This window comes from Nelumbo nucifera, chromosome 1, assembly GCF_055504915.1.
Source record: "Nelumbo nucifera cultivar China Antique chromosome 1, China Antique-T2T, whole genome shotgun sequence".
NCBI lineage: Eukaryota > Viridiplantae > Streptophyta > Magnoliopsida > Proteales > Nelumbonaceae > Nelumbo > Nelumbo nucifera.
Genome location: NC_142649.1, coordinates 33,275,922 through 33,297,133, shown reverse-complemented (window position 1 = coordinate 33,297,133; position 21,212 = coordinate 33,275,922). Strand labels below are relative to the sequence as shown.

The 21,212-nt window shown below is 37.3% G+C and overlaps 1 protein-coding gene across 49 annotated transcripts in view; it reads right to left on the bottom strand.

Annotated features, from left to right (window-relative positions):
* Nucleotides 1–20,877, bottom strand: part of LOC104612052 (uncharacterized) — a 35,744-nt gene extending 14,867 nt beyond the window's left edge. For 25 of the 49 annotated variants that reach the window (XR_016081213.1, XR_016081178.1, XR_016081179.1 and 22 more), the window contains exons 1-7: nt 20,337–20,877; nt 8,421–8,534; nt 2,648–2,892; nt 2,367–2,569; nt 1,503–2,289; nt 1,185–1,423; nt 58–1,100 (exon numbers count right to left, since the gene is read on the bottom strand). The gene's annotated coding sequence lies outside the window, so the exon portion shown is untranslated. Of the gene's footprint in view, nt 1–57; nt 1,101–1,184; nt 1,424–1,502; nt 2,290–2,366; nt 2,570–2,647; nt 2,893–8,420; nt 8,535–9,428; nt 9,500–11,248; nt 11,375–20,279 lie in introns of all 49 variants that reach the window. The other 24 variants (XR_016081199.1, XR_016081201.1, XR_016081204.1 and 21 more) reach the window with 22 other exon arrangements.
* Nucleotides 20,878–21,212: the final 335 nt, after the last annotated feature.

Here is a 21,212-nt window from a genome sequence, read left to right as displayed (position 1 = left end):
AGAAGAGAAAGCTAAGAGTCCTTCTAGGAAACAACAAACCAAATCATGCTTGCTTACTTGGATTGTAATAGCTGAAGATAACATCAGCTAAAGCAGCCCCTCCAGCTTCGCCAGGGTAACCAACCCAGAGAATACTCATAATTTTGTTGTTGGCTTTGGCAAATGAGATATCCATGCCTCCTCCAGACATGATAATAAGAATCACAGGTCACTTGGATACAAGTGTCAATAGTCTGTAGAAGCTAAGCTTAGCTTAATCTCTGTTGTGCTTATATCCAATTAGGGGTGCCAATTGGACTGAATTTGGTCCAATCCGGTGCAGTCCAATGTGAGTCCATTACAAATGGACCTGGTCCAATCCAGTCCAATGAATATTTTGGACCATTTTGGACTGGTCCAGAGACTGTCCTAAGTCCTTGGCAACTAATTGGTTGATCTACCAAAGGAATGACCCAATTCCTCATAGGCTTTACACAATGCATTCTAAGAACTATTAACCATCAAATGTTGTTAATATGTATTGTCTTTCCAGCTTGGTGAAAGCGTAAAATCTCAAACTAACGAAAAGGCAGGTTTGAGTCATGAGATTTGATAATTTACCATCCCTTCCAAGATAACTAGGTCAGCATCACTTGCCAAGTAAGCAAGCTCCTGTGATACTCTTGAAAGATCATTCTTCCCCATTCTACCCCTTCGCATTCTCCTCAGAAGGATCTAGACATGCTAATTAATGCAGCACGTCCATCGATTGCTCCAACTGCATATCTTGTACAGGCACAAGATATGGAACTGAACTGACTCCATAAACAAGTCCTAACTGATTCCCATAGAAGTTCTCCATCAAGCCTTCTTTTTCTAATAACCAGCATAATATATGGTATTCAAAGGAAATAAGCACTTTACCAATCAAAATAAAAGGTGGAAGTGTGAACAAAATCATTTAATGTAAAAAAATGATTTATTATAAGCATCTTAAATAAATTATTCAATAAAAAAATCCAATTGTCCTCTTGCAAGACAAGGGGTGATTCAAAAGATAACGAGTGATGCAAAGACATCCCATGCTCCCAATGTAAATCTGCTTAACAAATTGTTTCAATCTGCAATAGAAAAAGGATAGATATTAGAATTAATGTTGAAAATTTTAATCATAAGGATACAAATGATAAAACAAAGAATCTTACAAATCCATAAAACCAAGCAATTGGTACACCAACAGCACTTCCAATTGTTCTGTAACGTCCATGTGGACGTACTAGAGGTGCATCATTAATGATAGGAATGTCAATCACAACCTCAACCCATCCTGGACCAAGTCGGATACCACCTACAGTTTTTGATGGGTTGGTACTTATAATAGTTGCTTCTGCTACAAAGGCAAACATCCTTGATGGCTAGTCAACAAATAGCATTTCGTGTTTTCCTACAAATGCAATTAAATCATTTACAAATGTCTTTGTATTATTTAAAAATAAATGTTTGAAATAAAAAGTAACACTTACAGTTAAATTCTGTAAATCATTGTTATGGTTGGCACTAAATTGATGGTAAAAGGGGCTTTGAAAAGCATGAACTGAAGAGTGGTTTGGAAGCTGAGATGATTCCCCTTGGGAGACCTTATTTATAAATGATGAGCACAAAGATCAATTTAGTCCATAATAAAATTTAGTATTATATATATATATATATATATATATACTCAAGCTCATTGTTTGCACATCATTCCTCTGTCGGGGGCCATTGAACCTAGTTGGGGTTGGACCCAACCCTAGTCCACGCACTTGACCATGACGCTCTAGACCCATGACACGAGCATATATGTCATTCAGTCCATTATCCTCTACCTGATCTTCTGGATCTTGTGACATATAATTTTGCATTTGTTCCTTAAGTAGAACACAAATATTGAATGCATTAGAAGACCATATGTTAATATGTTATTAATAATAATGGTTTAACATGTCATTAATAAATTTTAAGGTTTTATATTTAAAATATGGTTACCGTTATATCAGAAGATTGTGGATCAATAGGTGCCCCATCTTTCTTCCTATGAGTCACAATAAATACCTCTGTACGCAATATTTCTTTATTCCTTTTCTTTCGTTGTTATAAAAAAAAATTATATATATTTCCATTCTTAACACATAAAAGATTTACTAACAACAAAATCAGTAAATCAAATAACATGATTACCAATTCTTCCCAAATCCTTGCATAACTCTTTGCACCAGCAGTGTGCTTTAATCTTTGCTTGGAGCGATTAGCTTTATTGATTGTAGCTCGTGCCTATAATCATATACAATTATGTTAGATATTCAATTCATTCAATATGGAGCCTGTTTTAGAATATCTATCACACTTACAATCCCCTTCTCAGACTTCCAAAATTTAACCAAGTTCTTCCATTGCTCTGGATCAACCCCCGTTTGCCAATTTGTATTGATCTGCAATATCTGGATTTGGCTCAAATTACTTGGTCTTCAAATCACATTTCCAATCTTTCCACTTCTTACCCAAGGACTTCATAGAAAAGTCTTTCAACCGCTCATCAACATCAAATTTTTTTCTAAAACCAAAATAAAACACCAATCAATATGTCTACACAAGATAAATCATAATATTAAATGCAAAATGTATTGATTACCTCAATTATGTCCCATATGTCATTCTTTAATTCATCGGGGACTTTTCTCTAGTCTACAAAGTCTATGGGCAATTTATATGGCATTCGTGCAATAGAACCCAAAAACTTAATCAATTGCTTTGCTCTTTGACCACTTGGTTGCATCATCCTCACTCTCATGTCTTGGTATAGTGGTTGATTGGGGTATTGGCTGGCTTGCTTGTGAACCTTTCTCTTCTAGTTAGCCAACGCAAACTCATTTTCACCTATTTTCAAAATGGTTAGTTTATACTTATTTTAATTTATTAAAATTAAAAAAGAAAGAAATATAAAGTTGACCACCAGTGACTCAAGAGAAAAAGAAACAAAAATATGCACAAAGATTAAAAAAAAAAACCATTAACCAACCATGCACAAAGTTAAAATAACGGAATACTTGGAATTTGTAAGGCATTATACAACCTAAAATAATATTTAATTGTTCTCTAGTGATACAATAAAATTCACATTGACTCTAACTTTAGTCAAAATCATCTTCATCATTTTCTTCAAAATTAATGGCATCACTGTCAATGTCCCCATCATTATTGTTAGCATCATCAGATTCAATATAATCGTCATCTTCTTCACCCACTCCAACTGATTGTATGGAATCATAAGCTTGCTCAAGCTCTATACCGGGTGCATCTGTTCTATCCCAACTAACATCATCACCACTTAATGAGATATTGTTTGCCAAGTTTTACACATTGTGAGGCTCTTCTAAAGTTTCACCATCAGCTTCATTTGCATCATCATCCCCACGCATATCATATAAGTCTCTAGATTTTGTCTTGACAACAACATGCCAATTTGAGTTAATGGGATCTTGGACATAGAATACTTGTTCCGCTTGAGAGGCTAAAACAAATGGTTCATCTGTACGCAACAAGTGATTGAAGTTGACAAGGGTAAATCCAAATTCGTCAACCTTCATCCCCTTATCTTGAGCAACATCAACCCAGTCACACTTGAATAGCATTACTTTCAAATGCTCATAATAATTCAATTCTATGATATCGGTGAGCACACCATAATATGCAATGCCACCTAAAACTGGGTTTTTATTTCACGTACTAGAAAATCTATTTGTTTTTGTAGTTACAACATTGCCACTATTTTGGGTTTTTCTATTGGCTTTATGTTCCTTTGTATGAAACCTAAACCCATTTATGCTAACTCCTTTATATCTCTTTGTAGCTATGCATGGGCCACTGGCCAACCAATTCAAACTGTTCAAAATTTATTCCTTTCCCTCAATATGCAGTGCCATTATCTATATAAAATTTAAAGGATATCTTATTAGAAACATGATAGTTGATTAACATCAAATATTTCCCAAAAGGAAACTTAAAGTATGCATTACTAACATGGTTCATAAACCAATTAAGAAACTCCTTATTGTGTATTCTCTACACAACATATGGCCATGATCTAGGGTTCTCTCCACGAATCTTTTCAAGGTGTTCCCTACAATTGCATAGAATTGTAAACATGAGCCGTGGTTATAATGGAGAATTATTCATCAGAAACCTCAAACATACAGCAACCTAGTAAACTTACTCAATATATGGGCCAATAGCATCACAATTGCTTAATACATACAGGTGTGCTTTCATCAGTGTTTCCTTGTCTAGTTGAACATTAGAGGGACTTCCAATGCCATGGCATATGCTTGAGAAAATTTCAAATCCTTCGTCGAGTTCATGAAGCCCATCCCCTTTATTTCTTATTGGCCTATTTAGACTAGTTTCAACACCTTGGAGGTATCTAGAACAGAAGGTCATGCACTCATCCACTATGTACCCCTCGGCTATACATCCTTTTGGTCTACTTTTATTTTGTACATATGACTTCAGCGTACGAAGATACCTATCCATGAAAAATAGAATGAGTGGAAATGGTTTAATCAATAGATTAATAAAATAGAAAATGTTCAAAATTGAATATAATTGGCATACCTCTCTATTGAGTACATCCAATGATATTGAAGTAGCCCAACTAGCCTAGCCTCTTCTGCTAGGTGGATGGGCAAATGTACCATAATGTCAAAAAATGAAAGTGGAAAAATCATCTCTAACTGACAAAGTACTATTGCAATATTGGATTCTAGACTAGCAAAGCCATAACCCGTCGCAACCGTTGAACATAAGTCCCTAAAGAACATGCATAATTCAACCAAAACAGAACTCACATTCTTCAGTAACACCCTCCGTATGGCTATGGGAAGCAATTGTTGCATTAGTATATGGCAATCATGACTCTTCAGCCCCTTAAGCTTGTAATTATTATTCACTTGCACTAAGCATGAAATGTTGGATGCATACCCATCTGGAACTTTCACATTACCAAGCACTTGACAAAAAATATTCTCATTTTTATTCATTGTGTAACATGCTGCAGGTAGATAGGTTCCATCAGGCCGAGAACCAGGCTTAGGGTGAAGTTCTTCTCTGATGCCCATATGTTGTAAGTCCTGACGCGTTTTAAGTTGCCTTTTGTCTTCCCTTCAATGTTCAATAGTGTCCCCAATAAACTATCACATATATTCTTTTCTATGTGCATCATGTCCAAATTGTGTCACAACAGATCTTCTCAATAAGGCAAATTAAAAATATACTTATTTCTTCCAATTGTGCTTATCACCATTATGATTATCATTATTAGAGTTCTCCCCACGTTCTCTTTCTTCCACCGTTGGATTCATTTCCCTTCCCAAGTGTGTACTCTAATCCTTGCACATCATCCATCACTTGCTTCCCTGTTAATCTTATAGGTGCTAATCTCCACTCCTCATTACCATCAAATGATGATTTATCATGTCAAGACCTATGATTTCCATCTAAGAATCTATGATGACCCATATAATAGAACTTGTGTCAATTCTTCAACTTTAGTGAACAAGTATCCTTTTGACACACAAGGCATGCCAATTTACCTTTGCTAGACCACCCTAACAAATTAGCATAAGCAGGGAAGTCGTTGATTGTCCACATGACAGCTGCACGCAATAAAAATAACTCTTTCTTTGATGCATCATATGTTAGTACACCATTTTCCCATAAATCAATGAGGTCTTCCATCAATTGCTACAAGTATATATCAATATCATTACCTGGTGCACCCGGTCCAGGAATCAATAAAGACAACATCATATATGGTTGCTTCATGCACATCCAAAGGGGTAGATTATAAATGACAAGAACAACAGGCCAAATGCTATAAGAACTAGACATTATTCCAAATGGACAAAAACCATCACTTGCCAACCCAAATCTTACATTACACGGATCTGATGCAAATGATGGGTGTTTTCTGTCAAAAGTTTTCTAAGCTAGAGAATCAGCGGGATGCCTTAATACCCCATCTTTCTTACATCCTTCTTCATGCCATCTCATGGATGAAGCAGTTTTGGATGACATAAATAACCTTTGTAGCCTTGGTCGCAAAGGTAAATAGCGTAAAACCTTGGTTGGAATCTTTCCCTTATGTTTAGATGAAGATACCTCATTGCCATTATTTGTGTTGTAAGAAGGATCCCATCGACAAGTACCACAAGCCTTACAAGTGTCTCTATGCTCATCTTCCTTCCAATATAACATGCAATCATTAGGGCACACATGAATCTTACTATAGTCAAAACCCAATTGCCTCATGATCTTCCTTGTTTCATAGTACAAACTTGGCAACACCTCACCTTCTAGTAAAGCCTCTTTCAATAGCTTAAGTAACATGGTAAACGATTTGTCAGACCACCCACAAAGGCACTTAATCTGAAATAGCCTCACTATAAATGATAATTTTGTAAAATTTTTATAGCCTGGGTACAAATCTTGTTCAACATCACCTAACAAATATTCTTTAGCTACTGTATTAGACGTCACTCTTGCATATTCATCTAGTCCCTCAGTTTCTTAATTCACTTGTTCATACACTTGGTCTGATAGTTCAAAAGCATCCCGCAACATTCCATGCATATCAACATCCACATTTGGTGCATTATTTCCATTAGGATTCTTTTTCTTCTCCCCATGTTTAGTCCAATTAGTATAATTTGTTATCATCCCATTCCACAATAAATGCCCCAAGACTTCATGTTTATCTTCTAATGCAAAGTTAACACATTTTTTACATGGACACAATATCCTATCACCACGAGATCCATTAACAACAAATTTAATAAATTTTTGCGCTCCCTCAATATATGCTGGATCATCCCTACAGAATGCATTAAACCCCAAACAACATATTACCAAATCAAATACCATATAATGAAACTTATTCCTAGAAGAGAGGCTATGTACTATGAAGGGTACCCTGGGAGATTAATCCAGCTCCTATCCATTTTATATGGCTGATTGCTCCAAAGATGACCAGTACAATGAAAAGTTCCTAAGTTAACTGATAATGGTTATTATAAAATCCAAACAGTAAAAGAATTATCAAAAAAAATTCTCACCACCCTAACTATCTGATGTACTCCACTACAATAACAAGGTTGCCCCTGCTCCAATAATATGGTTATGATAAAATCTACTCTAAGTTAACTAGAAGCTTTAATAAATAGATCTGCAAGCTTGATATTTTGTTTCAACACTTGATTTAGCACCCACATCTAACTGTGACTGTGACCTTAGTATTTTACCGCACTACTAAGATTGTCTAACACCTTGACTCGGGCTGAGAAGGTCTAGCATGCCGAGCATGTCATCGCCAAGTTGGGGATCGACCAATGCAAGGAAAGTTGATTTCCTCAAAACCAATCAGCCAATCATGAAAAGATCTGACCAAGAACATTCCATCCTTACTCTATCTCCAAGGTCTTTTGTCATTTCCATGCATGATTGGGTTAAGTGTAGGTTTTCCAGTAAGTCAAGAACTTAGGGAACCCCCTAATCATTTAAATCTCTATGAGGGTTCCAAACTGCACTAACCCATTCAATAAGATTGCTTGGTACATCTCTTGAGACGGTTGTAGTTTATCAATTTTGGAAATTAAACAGTTGCTTGTGAAACCAAAGTGAAATCAGTTTTTTTGCTTCTTAATTATTAATTTATATTTTGAAAGCATCATTCTTTACTTCTAATACTTCTATGGGCTGTTTGGTATTTGATTGCTAAGATAGCCAAATCTTTTGTAGTTGTAATATAAAATCCCCTTCCTAATGACTGACACAATGAAAGGGTAAAATTGGAAAGAGATTAAAAAATAACAACTTACCCAGGAAAATAGGTGTTGCAAAAGAACGTGGGAAAGTAAGGGATTTCATTTACCTGGATAAATCAAACAAAAAGCAAGCATGGGTAAATGCACTTACCCTGGTAAGTGTTACCCAGGAAACACTTACCTAGGTAAGTGCATTTTCCCAGGTAAATGTGTTTCCAAAAAAAGCACATGGCCTAAGGAAATTCTGTGTTGTAGATTTATTTTCTCTCTGATTGTAACTCTTCTTTCAAACATGATATCTTATTACCTAATCTTTTAATCTGCCATTCTGCTCTATCCAGTAGCAAGTCCATTTACTATAATAATTGAAATATTATTTTGAAGAAAAAATGGAACGATTTTTATGAAGATAAGAGAGAGAACAAATGGGATGAAATTATAATCAAATATCTGAAATACATCAATCAGCAAATAGCCAGCATGAAAAACTTGTAATATCCAGCCATAGGAAAAAATAGTTGAATCATATCTTTACTTGATCACTGAGAATGCATATACTGTATGCAATAATAAATATATAAAACTCACTTTGCTAGTTGACTTGATGAAAACTCAAGAGCAAGTAGGGTAGCTAATGCACCACCTAAACTATGACCAGTCACATAGATATGCCATTTGGACACCACTTCTGAATCATCATCCCTGCCATCATACATATTTATTTGAGATCCATCAACAGAATAAATTGGTACATTTCAGGATGAGAAAGACACCGACTTTGATAAGCTTTGGTGAAAAACCTTGCAACCATAGATGCCAAACTAGAAGCATCAATTAGATTCATCCAAAGTTATTGCATGTGATAACCTTTGGTGAAAAACCTAGTGCATCATTATAGTCCCTCCTTTAGAGGTTGAAAAGGTGACATGCAAACGGTTCTCACAGGTCTTTTGAGAAACCCAACACACCATCACAATCATCTCTCCCTTAGGTCGAGATTGGGAGTTACAAGTGGTTCTCTCATTAATTTACCAATTAGAGTTATTGGTCATAATTAACCACAACTCTTTAAGGCTAATCACCTTTGGGCAGAATAATCCTCTAAACTATGAAAAAACATGCCAATCACTTTACATCATTTAAAAAGCTACCCAAACAATGACCTTCCTTTAGACTGTGTTTGGTTTGAAGGAAAAAGTAGGGAAAGGAAAGGAAAGAGGTAGGGAAACCTTTACAAACCTTGTATAGGTTTCCTACCTTTTCCTTCAAACCAAACATAACCTTAGGTGAAGTCATTTGCTTATGATGTCTTTAAATGCAACTTTATGTAGTTCCAAGTAGTAATCCTTAAGAGAGTGAAAAAATTGAGATCTAATATCTTTTTCCCTTGCCATGATTTATGCCACTTTGGTGCTATAGAATTAATCCAAGGTTTAAAATATCAAATCAAGACTACTACTAATTTTCTAGTGTCCCTAATTTAAATACTAGGTAAAAGTAGATGCATGTGGAAAATATCACAAATCGTGCAATTTAAAACATGCTATGTTGATGCAATAATTTAGGACATTTCTAGGGAGCTAAGATTAAGGGAACCTCAGTCAGGTGAAATTGCCCAATATATGCTGAATGAAGAAAAAGGTTCCTCCACTTTCTGGGATGGTTATCTATTCACAATAACACAAAGAGCCACTTATAGTCAAGGTGAGGACTGAATGCAATGTAGGAACATGTGTAGTGTATGCAATGCATATGCTTTTCAATAAATCAAATCCATGACAAGAAAAATGCTTATAATGACTATAAACAATCTTAAAAGAGGCCAAAATAATTAATAATTTACTTAAAATAGGGAATAGCACGCTTAACAAGGTCGACATTAATCACTAGGAAATTGAGGAAAGGTCCCCATAAAGTCTAGGCCTATGTGGGCCCTACAAGGTGATCCAAGCTTAGTTGGTCAAGTCTAGTTTGGAGCAAAAACGGAAAAACCCAATTTAAATCACTCTATCCCAAAATTGGTTTAGGATGCATTTGGCATTTCTTATTTTAAGGACACATCTCCTTTTTGCAGTTAAAATGCCTCCTCAAACGTTAAGTTTTTAACTGCAAAAAGGAGATAGGTCCTTGAAATAAGGAATGCCAAATGCAGCCTTGGTCCAATCTGAATGGAATAGTCTAATAAATGTCCAAAAACACATTACTCATTCATTTGGGCATTTTAACAAAACACCTAGTGGTGCAGGAGGGGTTCCATAACGGCCCATTGGCATTTTCTTTTAAACTCAAACCTCCTAATTCACAAGTTTGAACCCAATTCACAACTCTAGGAGAGATGATGCCTCAAGACTGTCCTAATAGTAATTTTTCTTTGCATATAAATTTGGAGCATGACATACCAGGTTTTTATTTACTCCTCTCTTTCTCTCTCTCTCTCAAAACAGAAAAGTCCTCTTGACCACATATTAATAATTTGGTGTTGAGGTTAGGTGTGCTGACATGACATTGGCTAAGGAAGAAACCATTTATAGCATGGTATTCTCATGTGGGGTTGACCCAAAACATGGCATTGTAAAGTGCAATTCATTTGCCTCAACAACCATCAGGTGTAGAACCTTTGACTTAGCCTGGCCAGAACATTTTCAACCCAAACCAGTCTAGATTAAAACCGATTTAAGATATTTAACTAGAGAAAGTACAACCAGTGTACAAAAAAAGAAAGAAACAAAAAAATGAGAAAAAAATATTAAGGAATTTAATAGAAGTTGTTAAGAACTTTGCCCTCAACTTTATGTTTCTCTGTTATTTTTCTATGGAACCAAAATATCCTAAAATAAATTAATGGATGCTAAGATGACAAACTATAGAGAACACCATATTTAGAGCAATAATAAATGGGCCAAAGAAAAATTAGTTGAAATTTAGCAAGATGAGGGGTGGGGGTGGGGAGAATGACCAATTCTTAACAAATACATTAGAGTACTCTGGTAGTTTGGCGAAGTGAAAGTCTTTTAACTTCCAACTATTTGAAGACTATCAATGTGATAAGTACCAAGAAGCAAGCAAGAAAAGGTACCCATCATATTTTCAATAGGAAGACTTACCATCTTCTATCAATTTGAATCACTCTGTAGTCTGGAAGGTTGTTAGCTGTATGGAAATGCTTATTTCATTTTTTTATTATGAGTTATTAGTCAATCATTTTAACATCAACAAAACTCAAATTTCTTCACATTTTCTCTGAATCTGTATTGCTCAAAGGCCATGAACTCACTCTAATTACTGTAAAAAAAATTAGGGAATTTTTCATTTAAAGGGTGGTGATCTATCAAATTCAGATTTCAACAGTGGCTTCTTTGTCTTTCACCAAGGATGTTCATCACTTTAACTGATTAAATTGATTTTCCCTTACTTACCTTAACTGACTATCAACAGACTACTAAGTTGTTGATGTTCTAGGCACAGAATCCTAGCCTGAATCACTGTTAAATCCTTGTCCTGATCCTACTCTGATATAATGTCAGAACTGAACAAAATGTATGCTGAAACCCGAGAAGAGACATGTCAGATATCAAGTTGATACTAAACTAAACTAAACAAGAACGAACAACACCATGATCATTAATTAATTTTCATTTGAAATTTTGCAAGTAAAAAATAAAACAGAAATCCATTAGGAAATATTAGAAAATTTATACATTTACCATTATAATAATATTGTTTATGCTGATGTGGCAGGTATTCTTGTTAAACAAAACCTTACACATTGGCAAGCACCCCCCCCCCCCTAAAGATTTCTGCATGTTGAAGAGTTTCAGCCTTAAAACTCCATTCTGGTCAAATCAAATTGCACTATAACCCTATGTGAACCCTCCTTTTCATAGTGGGAGAAGACACTGCAACATATTGGTGTTATTGGCCTTAGATAGGTACTTATTCTTTATTCTCAGCTAGTCTTTTCCAATAATTCTCTAAAAGTACACTTTCCCTTCTTTCATGCCAAAGATGTTTCTTTTATCAAAGGTTTGGCATATTGGATAAAACAAATATTAATGGAGAAGAGTTTTTATAGACATGAAAAAGACCCCTAGCCTAATGCTTTACAATATACCACCTTCCAAACCCAAAAGATAGTACTATCTATCTTCAATTTAGAACTTAAACACTTCAGGAGCAAGTGTCCAGACATTTAATAAAAAAGCACAAAGATATGATAAATGTCTATGAGACTTTTTGAGAACTCTTCTATTTTTCTCCTTCCAAACAGCCCAACATATGCATAAGGAACCAAAGACCATAGAAAAGCACCCCCTAGGTCCCATAGAGCCAGAAGGCCAAGAGTTAATTGCTTCCCACGTTGTGAAGGATGAGATCACAATATCTAAAGATAGAGCTAAAGAGCTTCTAAAGGATATGGATCCATGATAAAGGGAGAGGAATAGTGACTAGGTGCGCACATGGATTGAACTGAGGTAAGTTTAAGCTTGACTGGTTTATATTATAAGGCAGCAATGTTAGGCCCAAGTCTAGGTCAAAACCAGGTAACTATGGTGGGATTTCCTTATTGGCAACTAACTATGTTGGGTTTATCTTGTTATCATTGACAACTGAAAGTCCAAATTCCATCCTCTTGTATACTAGACCTAAGTCCTTGACTTAATCCTGTCTGGGCATGGATCCAGTTAGTCCTATCCGGCATTTAAGGCTATTATCCAATGTTGGTCCCAACTATCCAGGGAATTTGGAGAGTGGGCTGGATATGGACATAAAATTTGGCATTTTCTTGCATGAATTGACCATTCTCATACTTTGTCTTGTGTTCTCATGAAGTGGTGCTACCCATCATATGTGCATTTCAAAATGTGAGAACCAGTTAGGTTTGAGTCTACACGAGGTTTACCAATGTGATATTGGTCTATAGAATGGCAACATGTTGAGGCCCTTTATCTGCAAATCCTGCTACTGCACTGCCAGAAATTATGGTCAATGGCCTACAAAATATCCCCAAAACTTCAGGCTGATTTGACTTGGTGCAAGCAACCTCAGTGCATGTCTGCCATGTGTATGTTTGTGCCATTGGTTGTCAATTCTTGAGGTCCATTGCTTCCTTCATCCAAATTCAGTGTCCTCTTCAGATTGGAAGGTGGAAATGGTCCTTTCAAGTATCAAATTTATAATAATATTGAAAATATGTAAATAAGATGTAAATTGTGTTCACAGATTAGTACCGATAATTAGGAAAAGATGAAAAAGGTATATATGAATGGATAAGATACATTTGGCATTACTGTATTCTTTCTTAGTTCTAATTTGTTCTATTAAATAAATGATTGCTCATCATGTGCACTAGCACGACCTCATTTTATTTTATTTTTGTTTTTTTTTGTTTTTGAATTCTTTTGCTTTTAATATCAAAGTTACACCTACTAATGTTTATGATTTATCTGTAGTCAGTAAATGTGCTAGGGTCTTTGATCACCATCTTCAGCCCATTGATTGTTATTGGCAACATAAATCCTCCATTTTTAATAAAGAATAGGATTCTCTTTAATGTCAACAGATCTCCATCTTCTTTATACTTACTTTCTTTACTCTTTGTCAGACTATCTATCGACGGTTTTCTTCATATGAGGACTCTGAAGATTTCAAGGAAGATGTGAGGTAATTTAGTATTTCATATGATGAAGATACTGGGGAAGTTTTTCTCTTATTTCTAGTTTCTATAGATAAGGCTGTCAATGGGTTGGATCATGATCAGAATCCAATCAAGTCAAATTCTAAATAACCAGCTTGCACCAGCCTTCTCTACCCTGTCAATGCCAGGCGGCCAGGCCAATGAATGGTGAACATTAATTAATTGTGTGCTGAAAACAACATTCCATTAGCACAAATAGCTGCGGGTTTGAAGATTTTTTATAAGAAAAATACTATATAATTCCAAATATCATCTTTTGCTCTCTCTACACAAAATATCATCTTTTTTGGTAATGAGCTACACAACCCAGGTAATGAGCTACTAATCCTTAGACACTCCAACCCAGGTGAAGTCAGGGTTCAATTTCAGGTCTCTACTACAATTCCGTTCTGTGAGATAGAACAGTTGCACATCTATACTTACTATATATATAATCCAAGGTTGTCCACATCATATACCCTCCCTTGCTTCCATTCTCCCTTTCCCAGATTCTCCTTAAAGTGTCTCTCCTTGCTTCCATTATCCTGGTTATTTCATTAACTCTCTCTCTCTCTCTCTCTCTCTCTTTCCTTTCCCTTACCTAAGCCTCCCATCAAGTCACGTGGCAAGCCCTCCAATGAAGTCAAATTCATGTTAGAGAGGGAAATTTCCCCAAACAGCTACATATAGACAGAAAACCTCCCCAATATATGATTTCTGTTTGCTGGAATACAGTTGCCGAAGGAGAAGAGAAGAAGTAGAAGAGGAAGATTTGAGAATGGCGGCAATAAAAATCTCTCAGCCGACCCTACTCTATTATAAATAAGTGTATTACATAATGTTACATAAATAGACTAGAATGCCCCTGATTAGTGATGGAACACCTAGACAAATAAAACACTAAATAAGATTAGGCCCAATAAATAAGGCCCAACAACTAATGCCCAACAACTAATGACTTAAGACCCAACAAAGATAAGCATACATATTAAGACAATCGAACCAACACTCGCCCTCAAGCTAAGCATGGATATCAATCATGTTTAGCTTGCCAAGTAAGTCCAAGAATTTTATTGAAGCTAGCCCTTTAGTTAAAACATCTGCGATCTGCATCTCGGAGGGAGTATAAGGAATGCAGAGTTCTCTTGAGACTATTCTTTCTCTGACAAAGTGGCGGTCTATCTCAATATGTTTCGTTCTATCATGTTGCACTGGGTTATTTGCAATGTTGATGGCAGCCTTGTTGTCACAGTACAACCTGAGAGGGTACTTGATCTTTGTTCCAAGTTCACCAAGAAGGATCTTAAGCCATAGAAGTTCAGCAACACTATGAGCCATAGCTCGATATTCAGCCTCTACACTTGATCTAGCAACCACATTTTGTTTTTTACTCCTCCATGTAACTAGATTTCCTCCAAAAAAGGTGCAGTACCCGGAAGTGGACTTCCTGCCCCCAACAGAACCAGCCCAATCTGCATCAGTATATGCTTCAACTTCAATTTTATTGTGTTTTCTGAATAGAATCCCTTTCGCTAGGCAAGTCTTCAAATATCTGAGAATCCTTTCCACAGCTCTCATGTGAGGGATTTTAGGAGAGTGCATGAACTGACTGACAACATGTACAGCATAAGCAATATCAGGGCGAGTGAGGGATAGATAAATAAACTTCCCCACCAGCTTTTGGTATCTCTCTTTATCAAGGTAGTCATCTCCTACTGATTCCTGTAGACCATGGTTCTGCTCTATTGGAGTATCTGCTGGCCTACACCCCATCATACCTGTCTCTTGTAGAAGATCAAGGACATTTCCGCTGACATATATAGATGCCCTCTTTTGACCTAGCAACTTCAATCCCAAGGAAGTATCTCAACTAGCCCAGGTCTTTGATCTCAAATTCAGCAGCCAAGAACTCCTTTAGTCTTTTAATCTCTTCCTGACCATCCGCTGTAATCACCATATCATCCACATAGACAATAAGTGTTGTAAGTTTGCCATTTTTCTTCCTTATGAACAAGGTATGATCTGCCCCACTTTGAGTGTAACCCCCTTTCTTCATGGCCCCACAAAGCTTCTCAAACAAAGTTCGAGGAGACTGCTTAAGACCATATAATGCTTTTCTCAGTCTATACACCTTCCTGCCAAACCCATAACTTGGTGGAGAATCCATGAATACCTCTTCATGTAGATCGCCATTTAGGAAAGCATTCTTCACATCCAACTGATGTAGCTCCCATGAGAAGTTTGCAGCTAATGACAATAGAACTCGGATTGTATTGAGTTTTGCTACTGAAGCAAAGGTTTCTTTGTAGTCAATCACTTATTTTTGAGTAAACCCTTTTGCTACAAGTCTGGCCTTGTACCTTTCAATGGACTCGTCCTCCCTATGCTTTACAGTGAACACCCACTTGCATCCAACAGTGCTTTTCCCTTCCGGTAGATCCACTAATTCCCAAGTCCCTGCTTTCATTAAGGCTTTCATTTCTTCGTTCATAGCCTCTTTCCATCTTGGGTCGGACATTGCCTCTGAATACCTAGTAGGGACATGTACAGAAGAAAGAGCAGACACAAAAGAACAATAACGAGGAGACAAATGTGAGTAAGACACAAAATCAACAACGAGGTGTCGGATAGTACAAGAATGGGTAGACTTACGAAGGGCAATAGGAAAATCCAAGTCAGAGGGATGTGTGATAAGATTACCTGGAGTTGCTGAGACAGGTTGATCCGAGTCCAATTAGTTGTTGTCATGAGTTAGAGAACCCTTTTTCCTTCTGTTGTAGGTGATTCTTATATCTTTTTGTTGCCTGCTGGAGTCTTCTGTAACATCTGCAACATCACGAGTAGTAGCTGGTACAATGGAAGCCTCACTAGATTCACCCGGGATACCACAACTAGGAGGATCAGGAGGAGAAGACAGAAGGTCCGAGGCTGAAAGAGGCACAAAGAAGGAGGGAACAGAAGAATCTTCTTCCATCCCACTAGTCTCCCCATGAAGAGGATTCTGGGAAGAATGAAAATAGGATTGAGACTCAAAAAATACCACATCTTTTGTGACATTTTTTCTTGGTGACTAGATCATAACACTTGTAACCCTTCTGTGTAGGAGAGTACCCCAAAAAGATTCCTTTCATAGTTCTAGGATCTAGTTTGGTCTTTTTAGGATCCTTTACATGTATAAAACATACACAACCAAAGACTCTCGGTGGAAGAGAAAAGTCTGGAAGATGAGGGCAAAGGACAGAGAAAGGAGTTTTAATCCCCAATACCTTGGATGGCATTCGATTTATCAAATATGATGTAGTAAGGACTGCTTGAGACCAATAGTGTTTGGGAACCTTGTGCTGACATAGTAAGCCTCGAGCAGTCTCCAATAGATGTCTATTCTTGCGCTTAGCAACCCCATTCTGTTGGGGGGTACTAGCACAAGATGACTGATGGATCATTCCAGCATCCTCCATAAACAGGTTCAAGGATCTTTCAAAATATTCAGCAGCATTATCTGACCTAAATTGTTTAATTTTCTTGCCAAATTGTATTTCAATCATTTTGTAAAATGTTATGGTTACCCGTGGCACTTCATCACGTCCTTTTAACAAGTAGATCCATGTGCATTGAGAGTAGTGATCAATAAAACTGATAAAGTACCGAAAGCCATCAACAGAAATAAGGGGTGAAGGGCCCCAAACATCAGAGTGGACTAACTCAAAAGGAGATTGAATTTCATTACTAGAAATTGGATAAACAGTTCTACATTATTTTGATAGCTGACATACTTCACAAACTAAATTTTGACTTGAAACACCTTTGAATAATTCTGGAAACAACACTTCTAATGATGAAAAAGGTAAATGACCTAGCCTAGCATGCCACAGATGTAACCTAGCTATTGACTCCACATTGGACTGACTACTAGTAGTAGATGTTTGTAAGGCCGAGCTGATGTCTGCATCAAGGTAGTAGAGACCTCTACACTCATGATCGCTCCCAATTGTTCTCTTCGTCAATTTGTCCTGAAAGACACAATGAGTAGGAAAAAAGGTTATGCTACAGATAAGAGATTTGAAGAAAGATTGGGAACATGCAAAATAGATTTAAGTGAGAGGTCCTTGCTTAGGTCAACCACCCCTTTCCTAGAGATGGTAGAGAGAGAACCATCAGCAACCCTCATCTTATCTTGGCCAGACAATAAATGATAGGAAGAAAATAGAGAAGACATATGTGTCATGTGGTCAGTTGCACTGGAATCAATAATCCAAGAGGCAGGATCAATAGAACTAGTTGCACTAAAAGCAGAGACAATACCTGATCTGGCTAGGGAGGTGGAAGCAAGAGAATTGGTTCTTAGACGGGCTAGTGCCCGACTAAGTACCTTTACCTCAGCAGCAGTGAAACCCAAGGACCCGTGTCCGGAGGAATTAGCAATCTATCCCATGGGAGAAGAAGTAACTGTGGATGAGTGTTTTGAGCTATCATCACTGTGACTAGCAACCAGATTCCACTTGCAGCTTGACCCTTCTGATGCTTCTTATCTTTCCTCAAAGCAGCTGGTTTCAGATGCGGATAGAGAACCCAACAAGTCTCTTTCACATGCCTTTCTCCTCCAAAGTGGGTGCACTTCAGATGCCTCTTGTCCGAGTACTTATTCCTCTTTTGATTTGTAGAAATTAGGGCCGAATGTTCAACAGGCTGTTCAGCTGGCTTAATTTGAGTATCAACTTGCATTTCTTTTCTTCTAACCTCTTCATTCCTCATGTGGTAATAGACATGATGTAAGTCTGGCATTTCATCCCTTCCCAGAATTTGGGACCTTATGCCCTCATATATTGGATCTAAGCCAGCCAAAAATTTAAATGCTCTGCCCTCTTCAATTTGTTTGTCATGCCTTTCCTTGTCTCTGGCATTCTCCTAATCAAGAATAAGGTGATGATCTAGCTCTTCCCATAGTCCTTCTAAGGTAGCAAAATATGTTGCAATAGTCATATCCCCTTGCCTCAAGGCAGCAATGTCTTGATTCAGTCTATAAATTCTGGCATTATTTTTTCTCTACCCATAAGTTTTAGACACTTTCTCCCATATCTTGGCAGCAATGGAGAAATGTTGAACAGTCCTAGCTACCCTTGGAGTCATTGAAGCAAGTAGCCAGGACATAATAGTAGCATTCTCCTTATGCCAAACTGCATATTCCACACTACCCACTTCAGGTTCCTTCTTCAGCCCGTCCAAATAACCAATGAGTTCTCGGGGTGTGATGAAGAGCATGGCTGAAACAGACCATTCTCTGAAGTTGTACTCATCCAACAACACATTAGTGATCTGCAGGCTATGTAGATTTGGATTCTCCAGATTAGGAGACCTCACACCAGTCCTAACATCTCTAGAAGACACTTCCCCAGATATAGAAGACATATTCTCCTACTTGCAAAGATCAAAGCCGTGAACACAATATACAGAAAGCTGCTTCAGACTTACGGAACTTGTTGCACTGCAAACTTAGTCCTGAGAACCCGTAACAGAGCTGAAACCACGAGCACCACACGGCTGCACTGTGCTCTAACCACTGCTGTCGCAGGCTGTAATCTGTTGTGTTGACTTCTGCTGTGTTCTAATCACTGCTGTCGCAGACTGTAATCTCCTCTACGACCAGTTCTAGGACTGCCGCAATCAGTCCTCCCACCTAGATTTGTTCAACACAGATCTCTCTTAGCCGAATGGCTACAATCTGCTGTACTGAGTCTAGTGGGGCATCAACTTCTGGGACTAACTCCCCTTGGGCCCTACAACCAAGGAAAAACCTAGATGTAGGTCCTACTGTGTTCTACGACCAACCCTAGGGTTTCTTTGCAGCCACCAAGATAGAAAAGAAAGAAAAGAGAGTTAGAAGAGGAGCGGCGGCTGTAACCAGGTGAAAGATTAGAGCTCTGATACCATGTTTGCTGGAATACAGTTGCCGAAGGAGAAGAGAAGAAGAAGAAGAAGAGGAAGATTTGAGAATGGCGGCAATAAAAATCTCTCAGCCGACCCTACTCTATTATAAATAAGTGTATTACATAATGTTACATAAATAGACTAGAATGCCCCTGATTAGTGATGGGACACCTAGACAAATAAAACACTAAATAAGATTAGGCCCAATAACTAAGGCCCAACAACTAATGACTTAAGACCCAACAACTAATGACTTAAGACCCAACAAAGATAAGCATACATATTAAGACAGCCGAACCAACAATTTCCTTCTTCCCTTCCCTTCCCTATAGGGAAATTGGAGAACCGAGACTCTTCCCTTGTTTTAGAGAGATCCAAATTGGGTACTCAGCTAATATTCAACATTTTTTGTCTAAGACGTTGCAAAGATGTTAATTACAAAAAGCAATCATTTTTGCCGTCACTTAGAACTGGCAGGAATAAGAGTGTAACCCATCTCTCCACCAGGTATGTCCCTTTTTATACATTAAAATACATCTGCTTCTACGCATTGAAAAGAGTTAAAAATTCAAACATTCCCTTTAGAACACGGTGGCCTATAAGCAGCCCTAGTGAGAAGAGTTTCAGAACTTTCATCTTAGCATTGGGTTCTAAAGTTTGTTTTTTTTTTTTTTTCAAAGCCTGGGTTGATTATACACATTAAAAAAAACTTCCAATGAATTCACCATTTGAGAACATCAAATACATTTGTAGAGGCAAACAAATAAAATAAAAACAAAAACAAATATATATATATATGTAACATTATGGAACAAACAGAAAAACAAATAAAAATTGAATGCACTCACTATTGAATGATTAGGTATTCAGACTTTTTTGGGAGAGCTAAATACTTAAAAACATACTTTGCTGTGCCGTTCAAGTGAAACGAATGGAGCAGATTATTCCTTCAATAAAAACCATGTGTTGTTCCCTCCAATTAACTCAGTTGACGTATATCAATCGAGCAGATGAATGAGGATGATGCTGAACCCCTTTCTTGTCTATCTTCGATCAGAACCTGACCTATTTATTCTCAAAAGAACGAAAACTTTAAACCTTTGGGATTAAGGGAAAACTCAAACTTTGTGTTTGTACCCAACTAGAAGAGGAAGGGGAGAGACGAAATCGGAAAGTGTAAACTAACTTTGAGATTAAGGGAAACTCCAAATAGAAGAAGGGATACTCCAAGGTTGGAGTATTGAAAACTCTAAGGGAACTCTGCGTTGAAGAAGACCTCCAAAGGGAAACACAATAAGGGGAAACTCAATAAGGGATACTCAAAGACTCCAAAGGGAAACGCAAACTACATAAGGAAAGGGGAGATTCCATGTTGAATAAAAAAACGGGGGAAGGAAGTCGACGGTGTTGAATAAAAAAAGGGGAGATTCCATGTTGAATAAAAAAACGGTGCCACTTCTCAATTTTTTTGTAATTTTTAACCGGTTCGATATTGGTTAATGGCCGGTCTAATTTATAAAACCGCCGGTATATTTGACTTTGTGCTTAATTTATCTCAAAGTCGACGGTGTTGTTAAAACCGCCATCCTAGACATCTAGGCCGGTGCTTTTTCAAACCGCCGGCTAGCCGGTTTTTCTTGTAGTGAAGATTTATGATTTCCACCGAAGAGCTATAAACATTTAAAAGTACAACAACCCACACTCTATGCACCAATGGCTGCCCATGAATTGGCATCATTCCGAGCTGGCACCTACCCCGACAATACTTTGAGTCTAGAAAT